The sequence below is a fragment of the Trachypithecus francoisi genome, unplaced genomic scaffold, assembly GCF_009764315.1.
Source record: "Trachypithecus francoisi isolate TF-2019V2 unplaced genomic scaffold, Tfra_2.0 Lachesis_group4, whole genome shotgun sequence".
NCBI classification, from domain to species: domain Eukaryota; kingdom Metazoa; phylum Chordata; class Mammalia; order Primates; family Cercopithecidae; genus Trachypithecus; species Trachypithecus francoisi.
This window is the reverse complement of record NW_022681469.1, coordinates 104,882,534-104,895,558: the sequence shown is the minus strand read 5'-3', so window position 1 is coordinate 104,895,558 and position 13,025 is coordinate 104,882,534. Positions and strand designations below refer to the sequence as shown.

Sequence of the window (13,025 nt, the reverse complement as noted above, 5' to 3'; positions counted from 1 at the left end):
TCATATTTTGAAGAGGCTAAGCTTAGGCCTTTATCCATAGTAGTTTTCTGATAGGAAACTTTCATCATATGCTTTCTTAATCAGGAATCTGGTAATGGCTGCACAACTAGCATTCTAAGTGATCTCCTAATATTCAGAACTTAATCCAATGCCAGAGTCCACTTTTTATTATTATTATTATACTTTAAGTTCTAGGGTACATGTGCATAACGTGCAGGTTTGTTACATATGTATACTTGTGCCATGTTGGTGTGCTGCACCCATCAACTCGTCAGCACCCATCAATTCGTCATTTATATCAGGTATAACTCCCAATGCAATCCCTCCCCCCTCCCCCCTCCCCATGATAGCCCCGATGTGTTGTTCCCCTTCCTGCGTCCAAGTGATGTCATGTTCAGTTCCCACCTATGAGTGAGAACATGCGGTGTTTGGTTTTCTGTTCTTGTGACAGTTTGCTAAGAATGATGGTTTCCAGCTGCATCCATGTCCCTACAAAGGACACAAACTCATCCTTTTTTATGGCTGCATAATATTCCATGGGTATGTGCCACATTTTCTCAATCCAGTCCGTCACAGATGGACATTTGGGTTGATTCCAAGTCTTTGCTATTGTGAATAGTGCCGCAACAAACATATATGTGCATGTGTCTTTATAGCAGCATGATTTATAATCCTTTGGGTATATACCCAGTAGTGGGATGGCTGGGTCATATGGTACATCTAGTTCTAGATCCTTGAGGAATCGCCATACTGTTTTCCATAATGGTTGAACTAGTTTACAATCCCACCAACAGTGTAAAAGTGTTCCTATTTCTCCACATCCTCTCCAACACCTGTTGTTTCCTGACTTCTTAATGATTGCCATTCTAACTGGTGTGAGATGGTATCTCATTGTGGTTTTGATTTGCATTTCTCTGATGGCCAGTGATGACGAGCATTTTTTCATGTGTCTGTTGGCTGTATGAATGTCTTCTTTTGAGAAATATCTGTTCATATCCTTTGCCCACTTTTTGATGGGGTTGTTTGTTTTTTTCTTGTAAATTTGTTTGTGTTCTTTGTAGGTTCTGGATATTAGCCCTTTGTCAGATGAGTAGATTGCAAAAATTTTCTCCCATTCTGTAGGTTGCCTGTTCACTCTGATGGTAGTTTCTTTTGCTGTGCAGAAGCTCTTTAGTTTAATTAGATCCCATTTGTCAATTTTGGCTTTTGCTGCCGTTGCTTTTGGTGTTTTAGACATGAAGTCCTTGCCCATGCCCATGTCCTGAATGGTACTACCTAGGTTTTCTTCTAGGTTTTTTATGGTACTACATTTAAGTCTCTAATCTATCTTGAATTAATTTTCGTATAAGGAGGTAAGGAAAGGATCCAGTTTCAGCTTTCTACTTATGACTAGCCAATTTTCCCAGCACCATTTATTAAATAGGGAATCCTTTCCCCATTTCTTGTTTCTCTCAGGTTTGTCAAAGATCAGATGGCTGTAGATGTGTGGTATTATTTCTGAGGACTCTGTTCTGTTCCACTGGTCTATATCTCTGTTTTGGTATCAGTACCATGCTGTTTTGGTTACTGTAGCTTTGTAGTATAGTTTGAAGTCAGGTATCGTGATGCCTCCAGCTTTGTTCTTATGACTTAGGATTGTCTTGGCAATGCGGGCTCTTTTTTGGTTCCATATGAAGTTTAAAGCAGTTTTTTCCAATTCTGTGAAGAAAGTCATTGGTAGCTTGATGGGGATGGCATTGAATCTATAAATAACCTTGGGCAGTATGGCCATTTTCACGATATTGATTCTTCCTATCCATGAGCATGGTATGTTCTTCCATTTGTTAGCGTCCTCTTTTATTTCACTGAGCAGTGGTTTGTAGTTCTCCTTGAAGAGGTCCTTACATCCCTTGTAGTTGGATTGCTAGGTATTTTATTCTCTTTGAAGCAATTGTGAATGGAAGTTCATTCCTGATTTGGCACTCTGTTTGTCTGTTACTGGTGTATAAGAATGCTTGTGATTTTTGCACATTAATTTTGTATCCTGAGACTTTGCTGAAGTTGCTTATCAGCTTAAGGAGATTTTGGGCTGAGACAATGGGGTTTTCTAAATATACAATCATGTCATCTGCAAACAGGGACAATTTGACTTCTTCTTTTCCTAACTGGATACCCTTGATTTCTTTCTCTTGCCTGATTGCCATGGGCAGAACTTCCAACACTATGTTGAATAGGAGTGGTGAGAGAGGGCATCCCTGTCTTGTGCCAGTTTTCAAAGGGAATTTTTCCAGTTTTTGCCCATTCAGTATGATATTGGCTGTGGGTTTGTCATAAATAGCTCTTCTTATTTTGAGGTACGCTCCATCAATACCGAATTTATTGAGCGTTTTTAGCATGAAGGGCTGTTGAATTTTGTCAAAAGCCTTTTCTGCATCTATTGAGATAATCATGTGGTTCTTGTCCTTGGTTCTGTTTATATGCTGGATTACGTTTATTGATTTGCAAATGTTGAACCAGCCTTGCATCCCAGGGATGAAGCCCACTTGATCATGGTGGATAAGCTTTTTGATGTGCTGTTGAATTCAGTTTGCCAGTATTTTATTGAGGATTTTTGCATCGATGTTCATCAGGGATATGGTCTAAAATTTTCTTTTTTTGTTGTGTCTCTGCCAGGCTTTGGTATCAGGATGATGTTGGCCTCATAAAATGAGTTAGGGAGGATTCCCTCTTTTTCTATTGATTGGAATCGTTTCAGAAGGAATGGTACCAGCTCCTCCTTGTACCTCTGGTAGAATTCAGCTGTGAATCCATCTGGTCCTGGACTTTTTTTGGTTGGTAGGTATTAATATTGCCTCAATTTCAGAGCCTACTATTGGTCTATTCAGGGATTCAACTTCTTCCCAGTTTAGTCTTGGAAGAGTGTAAGTGTCCAGGACATTATCCATTTCTTCTAGATTTTCTAGTTGATTTGCGTAGAGGTGTTTATAGTATTCTCTGATGGTAGTTTGTATTTCTGTGGGGACGGGGTGATATCCCCTTTATCATTTTTTATTGCATCTATTTGATTCTTCTCTCTTTTCTTCTTTATTAGTCTTGCTAGCGGTCTGTCAATTTTGTTGATTTTTTCAAAAAACCAACTCCTGGATTCATTGATTTTTTGGAGGGTTTTTTGTGTCTCTATCTCCTTCAGTTCTGCTCTGATCTTAGTTATTTCTTGCCTTCTGCTAGCTTTTGAATGTGTTTGCTCTTGCTTCTCCAGTTCTTTTAATTGTGATGTTAGAGTGTCAATTTTAGATCTTTCCAGCTTTCTTTTGTGGCATTTAGTGCTATAAATTTCCCTCTACACACTGCTTTAAATGTGTCCCAGAGATTCTGGTATGTTGTATCTTTGTTCTCATTGGTTTCAAAGAACATCTTTATTCTGCCTTCATTTCGTTATGTACCCAGTAGTCATTCAGGAGCAGGATGTTCAGTTTCCATGTAGTTGAGTGGTTTTGATTGTGTTTCTTAGTCCTGAGTTCTAGTTTGATTGCACTGTGGTCTGAGAGACAGTTTGTTATAATTTCTGTCCTTTTACATTTGCTAAGGAGTGCTTTACTTCCATTATGTGGTCAATTTTGGAATAAGTGCGATGTGGTGCTGAGAAGAATGTATATTCTGTTGATTTGGGGTGGAGAGTTCTATAGATGTCTATTAGGTCCGCTTGGTGCAGAGATGAGTTCAATTCCTGGATATCCTTGTTAACTTTCTGTCTCGTTGATCTGTCTAATGTTGACAGTGGAGTGTTGAAGTCTCCCATTATTATTGTATGGGAGTCTAAGTCTCTTTTTAAGTCTCCAAGGACTTGCTTTATGAATCTGGGTGCTCCTGTATTGGGTGCATATATATTTAGGATAGTTAGCTCTTCCTGTTGAATTGATCCCTTTACCATTATGTAATGGTCTTCTTTGTCTCTTTTGATCTTTGATGGTTTAAAGTCTATTTTATCAGAGACTATGATTGCAACCCCTGCTTTTTTTTGTTCTCCATTTGCTTGGTAGATCTTCCTCCATCCCTTTATTTTGAGCCTATGTATGTCTCTGCATGTGAGATGGGTCTCCTGAATACAGCAGACTGATGGGTCTTGACACTTCATCCAGTTTGCCAGTCTGTGTCTTTTAATTGGAGCATTTAGTCCATTAACATTTAAGGTTAATATTGTTATGTGTCAACTTGATCCTGCCATTATGATTTTAACTGGTTATTTTGCTCGTTAGTTGATGCAGTTTCTTCCTAGCCTCGATGGTCTTTACATTTTGGCATGTTTTTGCAATGGCTGGTACCGGTTGTTCCTTTCCATGTTTAGGGCTTCCTTCAGGGTCTCTTGTAAGGCAGGCCTGGTGGTGACAAAATCTCTAAGCATTTGCTTATCTGTAAAGGATTTTATTTCTCCTTCACTTATGAAACTTAGTTTGGCTGGATATGAAATTCTGGGTTGAAAATTCTTTTCTTTAAGAACGTTGAATATTGGCCCCCACTCTCTTCTGGCTTGTAGAGTTTCTGCCGAGAGGTCTGCTGTTAGTCTGATGGGCTTCCCTTTGTGGGTAACCTGACCTTTCTCTCTGGCTGCCCTTAAGATTTTTTCCTTCATTTCAACTTTGGTGAATCTGGCAATTATGTATCTTGGAGTTGCTCTTCTCGAGGAGTATCTCTGTGGTGTTCTCTGTATTTCCTGAATTTGAATGTTGGCCTGCCCTACTAGGTTGGGGAAGTTCTCCTGGATGATATCCTGAAGAGTGTTTTCCAACTTGGTTCCATTTTCCCCCTCACTTTCAGGCACCCCAATCAGACGTAGATTTGGTCTTTTTACATAATCCCATACTTCTTGCAGGCTTTGTTCATTTCTTTTTCTTCTTTTTTCTTTTGGTTTCTCTTCTCGCATCATTTCATTCATTTGATCCTCAATCGCTGATACTCTTTCTTCCAGTTGATTGAGTCGGTTACTGAAGCTTGTGGATTTGTCACGTATTTCTCGTGTCATGGTTTTCATCTCTGTCATTTCATTTATGACCTTCTCTGCATTAATTATTCTAGCTATCAATTCTTCCATTCTTTTTTCAATATTTTTAGTTTCTTTGCGCTGGGTACGTAATTCCTCCTTTAGCTCTGAGAAGTTTGACGGACTGAAGCCTTCTTCTCTCATGTCATCAAAGTCATTCTCTGACCAGCTTTGATCCGTTGCTGGCGATGAGCTGCGCTCCTTTGCGGGGGGGGATGCGCTCTTATTTTTTGAATTTCCAGCTTTTCTGCCCTGCTTCTTCCCCATCTTCGTGGTTTTATCTGCCTCTGGTCTTTGATGATGGTGACGTACTGATGGGGTTTTGGTATAGGTGTTCTTCCTGTTTGATAGTTTTCCTTCTAATAGTCAGGACCTTCAGCTGTAGGTCTGTTGGAGATTGCTTGAGGTCCACTCCAGACCCTTTTTGCCTGGGTATCAGCAGCAGAGGTTGCAGAAGATAGAATATTGCTGAACAGCGAGTGTACCTGTCTGATTCTTACTTTGGAAGCTTCCTCTCAGGGTTGTACTCCACCCTGGGAGGTGTGGGGTGTCAGACTGCCCCTAGTGGGGGATGTCTCCCAGTTAGGCTACTCAGGGGTCAGGGACCCAGTTGAGCAGGCAGTCTGTCCGTTCTCAGACCTCAACCTCCATGTTGGGAGATCCACTGCTCTCTTCAAAGCTGTCAGACAGAGTCGTTCGCGTCTGCACAGGCCTCTGCTGCTTCCCCTTTGGTTGTTTAGCTGTGCCCTGTCCCCAGAGGTGGAGTCTACAGAGACAGGCAGGTTTCCTTGGGCTGCTGTGAGCTCCACCCAGTTCGAGCTTCCCAGTGGCTTTGTTTACCTACTTAAGCCTCAGCAATGGCGGGCGCCCCTCCCCCAGCCTCCCTGCTGCCGTTTCAGTTAGATCGCAGACTGCTATGCTAGCAATGAGGGAGGCTCCGTGGCCGTGGGAACCTCCCGGCCAGGTGTGGGTATAATCTCCTGGTGTGCCCGTTTGCTTAAAGCACTGTATTGGGGTGGGAATTACCCGATTTTCCAGGTGTTGTGTGTCTCAGTTTCCCTGGCTAGGAAAAGGGATTCCCTTCCCCCTTGCGCTTCCCAGGTGAGGCAATGCCTCGCCCTGCTTCAGCTCTCGCTGGTGGGGCTGCAGCAGCTGACCAGCCCCAATTGTCTGGCACACCCCAGTGAGATGACCCCAGTACCTCAGTTGAAAATGCAGAAATCACCGGTCTTCTGTGTTGCTCGTGCTGGGAGTTGGAGACTGGAGCTGTTCCTATTCGGCCATCTTGCTCCGCTCAGAGTCCACTTTTAAGAGTGAGCTCCATTGAGGAGAATGCTCCCTTAATATAAAACCATTAATCCTGTAGCTGTTTAGAAAGCAAGATCTTCATTCAGCTGTGAACATTAATGATGGTGTGCACCTCAATAAAGAACACTGTCAGGCTGAATTAAAAGACTATAAACGGGGTATACAAAGGAGAATTAGACAGTAGCAGAGTGTTGGCACATAGGAGTCAAGCAGTAAATATTGTTGATGCTCATCTTCTGCCCACACCCACCCATGATAAAAGAACAAGTGATGATCCACCGAGTCTTAGCAGCAAAACACTTCCCGTGCTATATAGAGAAGGTAAAGAAAAACACCAAGCCAACGACAACTGCCTATGTACAATTCATCTTCCTTTAGAGCGATGTTAATCAAGTTCATCTAGCCACTTTGTTCTCCACGTTAGCATGTAATAGATGAAGCCCAGAAGAAAAAAGCCATTTTTCTTAGGATTCTCATAATCACAAAGTGTTTGTAGTCATAGGAATCAGGAATGATCCCCATTATTTTACTTCCTTTTCTCCCATTATTTGTATTTCCCAATGGAGTAAAACAGGGTTCAGCTTGGAAAACAAAGAAGCAATGGTTCTAAAATACTGTTAACTCTGTCTGGACTGTACTCACAGCACAATCACAAGGGCAAAGTCATAAATGATGTGGCTTTGTTAGTGAGGCTTGCTTTATTTTTGTGAATACATTGAATTTAATGAAATAAGGAACAACAACCGGAATGTATGTTTTCTAGTTGTCTTATTGTCATGGTTTCTGTTGGGTCTAAGTATAGTTCTTTCCTAGCTAGCACTAATTTTCAGTATTCTAAGTCACCATTCATAAAATCCTATGTTCTGTTCCTCTATTATGAAAACAGTTTTATTAACTCTAGGTTTTTTGAAACTCCAGGTTTCAGTTGATTTAATGACTTGATAGTCTTGCAATGTGGCTCTACATTCAAAACACCCACAGAATCTGACCACTTCTTACTACCTTCACCACTGCCCAGCCTGAGCCAGCATTATCTCTTCCCTAGATCACTGAAGTGGCTCTGACCTGGTCTCCCTGCCTCCACCCTTGCTACATTAAAGTTCATCTCAAAATAGCATTCAGAGTGGTTCATTAAACACAAAAACCAGAACAGGCCATTCCTCTGCTCAGAGCCCTGCCAGGGCGCTCCATTTCACTCAGAGTCTTCACAGTGACATGGGGGCACGTCGTGACTAGGTCCTCACCATGCTGTGGCCACATCTCTATTGCTGTCTCTTCCTCACTCACAGTTCTGGCCACATTACCCTCTTGCTGTTCTTTCAACATGCTGGGCACTGCCTCTTCCCTCTGTCTGTAATGCTCTTCCCTATATGTGGACATAGTTACTTCCCTCATTTCCTTCCATTTTTGTGTTTGAATGCCACCTTCTTAATGAGACCTCTCTTGGCCACTTTATTTAAAGGTGTACCCTGTCTACCCCCACTCCAGCATTCCTGGTCCCCTTTAGTATGCTGTAAGTTTTCTTTCTTCCATAGAGTATATCACTTGCTAATATACCATGTGATTTTCTTAAATATATTCTGTTTCTTGTCTGCCTGCTCCAGTAGAACATAGGTTCCAGGAAGGCAGAGAGCTTTGTTCACTGATGTACCCCAAACACAAAACAGAACCTGGCATGTAGTGAGCACTCAGGAAATACTGAAATATTTGTTGAATGAACGAATGCATCACCAGTGTCTAGAGCTATACCTGGCACACAGTAGGTTCTTAATACTGGTCGAATGTCCTCCCTGGGGGACGAACAGGACTAAGTGTCAAAGAGACCCAGGCCACATAGCATAGTGATTCAGAAGACCACAGGCTTTGCCTCAGCTGGAGTGGCTGTGTCCTACTGGTATGACCTAGGCTGTTTACTTAACCTCTCTGAACCTCAGTTTTCTCATCTGCAAATTGGGAGTGATGTGTACCTCCCTTACAAGGTGGTTATGCAAATTAAATGTGGTCATTTGGATAGTAAGTCTGGTAAATGCTCAATAAATTTGAGCCATTATTATTATTATTATTATTATGACATCTTATTCTTTTACCTCTTTTTTTTTCAGGGAAATAACTTCCATGTCTGTTCTTACCCATCAGGATTATTGGGAGGAAAATATACAACACCGTAAATGAAAACCATTTTGAAAACCTTATACCACTCCCCGGATGCTGGGGTTCAGCTGCACATGTAAGAGGTGCCCCGTGGACACTATTGACTCATTGCTCTGGGAAGTCTACAGGTTGTGGGAAACAGTCTTAAGTTCTGAAAAAGAAAAGTACACTGGCTCTAATCAATAGCTAGGATCCCTTCTGAGATGCCCCTTCCCCGTGGCATCATGGAGGCGGGAGAAGGGCCAGACTATATTTCAAAGCCCCCCTCCTTCTCTTCCCTCTTTTTCCCTAGGCTGCCAGAATCTTAGATTGTAGTGCAAGAACAACCATATTGCTGGAAGTGAAATTTGCAGTCTGCTCTATCAGATGGTTTCTGCGCATGGTCTGTTACTATGTTCAAAGCATTAAACTGCCTGAAAGTGGATTATTTACAGAGCTTCTCTCTTCCCAGAGCTGCTGATAGGTGGCAATTCAGCCTCTTCACCCTAATGCACACTTTCTCACTTTCCACGGAGACTTTTTGTTTGCTGACAGCATCTGGCTATCCTGGGTACTTGCCTCAGCTGGCACAGTTCTCTCCAATCCCTAGAAGAAACAGCCTTCACCTACACACCAGGGATGAAATAAGATTTCAGCTCAAAGCTAGCAACCTTTCTCTGAAATGGTGTCACACCCAGACAGAAAAATAAATGTGCGTTTCTTCTTAGATGATGAGAAGTCAGTCTTTCAGGCAGACTTTTGACACAGGGAGGATCAAGGTTTGACTGCCTTTGAGTAATCCTTGCAGAAAAAACAGCACCTAATTGGACAAAGGAAGAAAGGAACCAGCTGCTACTGTCATGATTATTTAAACACCCATCCACAGTCAAAAACACTGCATTGTTTCATTACAAGTGAAATTTGATTGCCAGTACATTTCCTGCTGGCCTCCCCTCTATGCAAATTGGGGAGAAGAAAGAAATTCATAAGGCATCAGAACCCATTTGGCTTCTAAATGTACTGTTTGCATATAGACATCAGCAGCCTGAATAAATCCTAGCAAGGAATGTCAAACAAACAACACTGGCTATTTTTCTATTGTTCTCCCTGAAAACATCGTTTTTAACATATTCACAAAGGCAAGCTGGATTCTGTTTTATCAGTGTTTTAGTAAAAGACAAGTGGCATGGTGGTTCAGTTGTGGGTATTGGACATTAACGAAAACCATTCTGGGAGAGTTCAGTTTATAAAAGATTAAAATAATTCATCAACTTGCAAAAAAATTGTTCTAACCCTCTCTGTTGACAGTCAATGTTTGTGCTGGGGGCTGAGTATTATATAATAATTTGTACAGCAGTTTACAGTTCCTAAAACATTTCTGCCTTGGGTCTGTCAGAGGACATGCCCAAGGATGCCATGAGTGAGGCAAGGGCAGTTTCCTTATCCTCATCCTGCAGATGAGAAAGCCAGATCTTAGAAGGTTGGGGACTTTTTATTGTCGCAGAACATGTCCCATCCCTGGGCATTCACCTTGCAATGCAGATTCCTCCTCATCCTTCGAAGCCCAAATACATCTCACCTTTTCTGTAGTATTTCCTGTTCCCTCCACCCCCGCTGCCACCACCACCACTGCAGAGGAAATTGTTAATTCATTTACCCAGAATCAGTGAAAAACCACTGCGTCATGGGAGGAGATGCAGCAATGTCAAGGTCATCGTGGGTCCCGTGACAAGGTGAAATATCTCCTCAAGGGAAGCAAAGATGGAGACAGTGCCCTTGTGTAACACAAACCCAACTGGGCTCTCTCTGTGAGCTCAAACTGGGAACCTTAAGATGGAGAAGAACCAGTTGGGGTTCTTCTGCATGAGATCCTGCCTCTGCCACAGCCCCTGTATCTGCTGACAGCATCTCTTCTGCTGCTTCTCCACAATGTGAGACCCTCGAGAACAGGGACCATTTCTCTACCAGGGACCAGTGAAAGCCTAGCACAGGACGGTGACCCATCATTGCTTCCTGAATGCACCTCTAGCGTAGTGATCCTGCCAGGTCACCAGAAAACAAGGCCAGAGCTCACAGGTCTAACTCCTGACTTGGCACAACTTCTTCCCTAGGCTGCCTTATGGTGATAGCAGCAACAGCCCATCTAGAGTGGCTGCTGCCAAGACACTGGCTGTAGTGGGAAGGTGTGGCTGGGTCTCCCACTCCAGGGAGCAGACAGAAGCCCCGCTCCCCCCAGTGCTGCTGCAACTGCCCTGGTGCAGCTCCAGACTGGGCGTCTCTGTGCCTTGGGGGCCCAGGAAGGCCCCCCTGCCCCCAACAGGCTCAGAAGTGCCTGCTCCCACTGCCTGGCCTCTCCCTGCTCCCAGTGCCTGCTCTGATCATAGAGCAAGGTTGGGGCCGAGCCTGGGTACTGTTGCAGCCCGGCCAGATGGACACATGCTCAGGACAGTGCTGACACGCCAGCCTCCTGCTCCCTCAGCCCCCTCTGGACTTTGGGTGCCAACAAGCATGGGAGGGAAGCTGAGGCAGGGGATGAGGGCAGTTCAGCACTGGCCTGCAGGCACCCCTTGGGACAAACAGCCTGGGTGTCATGAACAGCAGGGGGAGGCAGACAGGTTCCTGGGCAGAAGGGATTGGGTCCCAGGTGAAGCCCCACCTTCAACCTGGGAAAGTCCTAAAGCCTGGGGGCCAGGCTGCCAGTCCTGCTGACCAGAGAGGGGAGTCGGGGTGCTTTACCCTGAGCCCACCTATGGCTGCCCATTGACCAATCAGCATGCACTCCCCTCCTCTGAAGACCATAAAAACCCCGGACTCAGCCAGAGCAGAGCAGACTTCTGGATGACCAGCTGCAAAGAGGAGCTAGCCTCTCCAGGGCCTCCTCTCTGCTGAGAGCAGCAGACATCCAGACAACCAGCTGCAGAGAGGAGCTAGGGCCTGTTCTCAGCAGACAGAAACTACCCTCTCTGCTGAAAGCTGAACACTCACTGGGACAACTTGCCTGCAGAGAGGAGCCACTCACTCCAAGGCTTTGCTGAGAGCTGCAGAGATGATGGGATGACCTGCTTGCAGAGAGGAGCTACCCACTACTGGTTTCCTCTCAGCTGTTCTACCACTCAATAAAGCTCCTCTTCAACTTGCTCACTCTCCACTTGTCTGCGTACCTCATTCTTCCTGGATGCAGGACAATAACTCGGGCAAAGGCACCACTGGCCACAGAGGTTTCTGGCCAGAAAACCAACACCCCTAACAATAGTAGCTACACTGTGACACATTATTCTGCAACACCCTCCTCCCACCACATTTTTAAAAAAAGAGGTGGGGGCAATAAAATAACAGTTAATACACAAAAGGTCTTCTTACATGTCAACCCCCACCCTTGGTTACACACACATATCACCTTAAAAACCCCCCTGAGCTAGGCACTAATGTTCCCTTGTTCTGTGGATGAGGAAACTCACATAAAGATGTTTAGACCACACAGTTAGTATACTGATGGTAATTCAAACCTGTGCCCTTAACCTCACAGAAATTTAACAAAGTCAGAACAACCCAAAAGCTAAAGTTTTCTTATCTACCAGAGATGCTTTCCTGGCCATAAGTCCCTGCTGTGGACTCTATATGAGATGGTACAGAGCTACTCAAAGCTGGTCAGGAAACTGTCACCAGTCTATGATGGGATAAGAACAGAAATTGAGAGTAAACGTTTAAAAACCTTTATGGCAACTTGATATTGCTGCTGTTTCCAAGTGCGTGATCAGTGGACTTATCTTGTTCAACAGGATAGTGACTGTTTGGATGGTATGAACTTGAATGATGAACTGCCAGTAATCTGGGCTGTGTACTAGTATTAGTCTGTAATAGATTGAAAAATTTCAAAACTTGATTCTCTATCACAGTTTGAGAAACACTAACACTATAGTTCTATTGCAGTTACCTTGGGAGTAGAAGATGGAAAAAGTAATCTGGCAAGAGCTAGGAGAGTTTTGTCTAGTCTCTTTACTGTTGCCTAGCTGGGTGACCTCAGACAACTTCCCTTCTGATAATTGTAGAGTGAGGGGCTTACACTAGATTCTAAGTCCCTTCTGTGCTGTGGCACACTGATTTGTTACCAGAGTAAATCATTTCTTAATCTCTGCTTCCTCTGATACTGTTTGGCTTTGTGTCCCTACCCAAATCTCACCTTGAATTGTAATAATCCCCACATGTCAAGGGCAGGATCAGGTGGAGATACTTGAATCATGAGGGGCGGGTTTTCCCGTTCTCATGATAGTGATTTATCACGAGATCTGGTGGTTTTATAAGGGGCTTCCCCTGCACTCGGCATTCATTCTCTCTCCTGCCACCCTTGAAGAGATACCTTCTGTCATGACTGTAAGTTTCCTGAGGCCTCTCCAACCAACCATGCAGAACTGTGAATCAATTAATCCCCTTTCTTTCTTTATGGCAGCATGAGAATGAACTAATACATCCTCTATATAACAAAATTATTTTCAGCAGTAATCATGTAATAATCAGAAATGAGCACAATCTTCTTGATCTTTACTCTGAAAACAAATAATTTTAAAAGAAC

At 43.6% G+C, this 13,025-nt stretch overlaps 1 long non-coding RNA gene across 2 annotated transcripts in view; it reads left to right on the top strand.

The window, feature by feature from the left end:
- LOC117072804 overlaps positions 1–9,738 on the top strand; it is a 40,672-nt gene extending 30,934 nt beyond the window's left edge. For both annotated transcript variants that reach the window (XR_004432951.1, XR_004432950.1), the window contains one exon: positions 8,428–9,738. This is a non-coding gene — a long non-coding RNA (uncharacterized LOC117072804). The remainder of the gene's footprint in view (positions 1–8,427) is intronic.
- Positions 9,739–13,025: the final 3,287 nt, after the last annotated feature.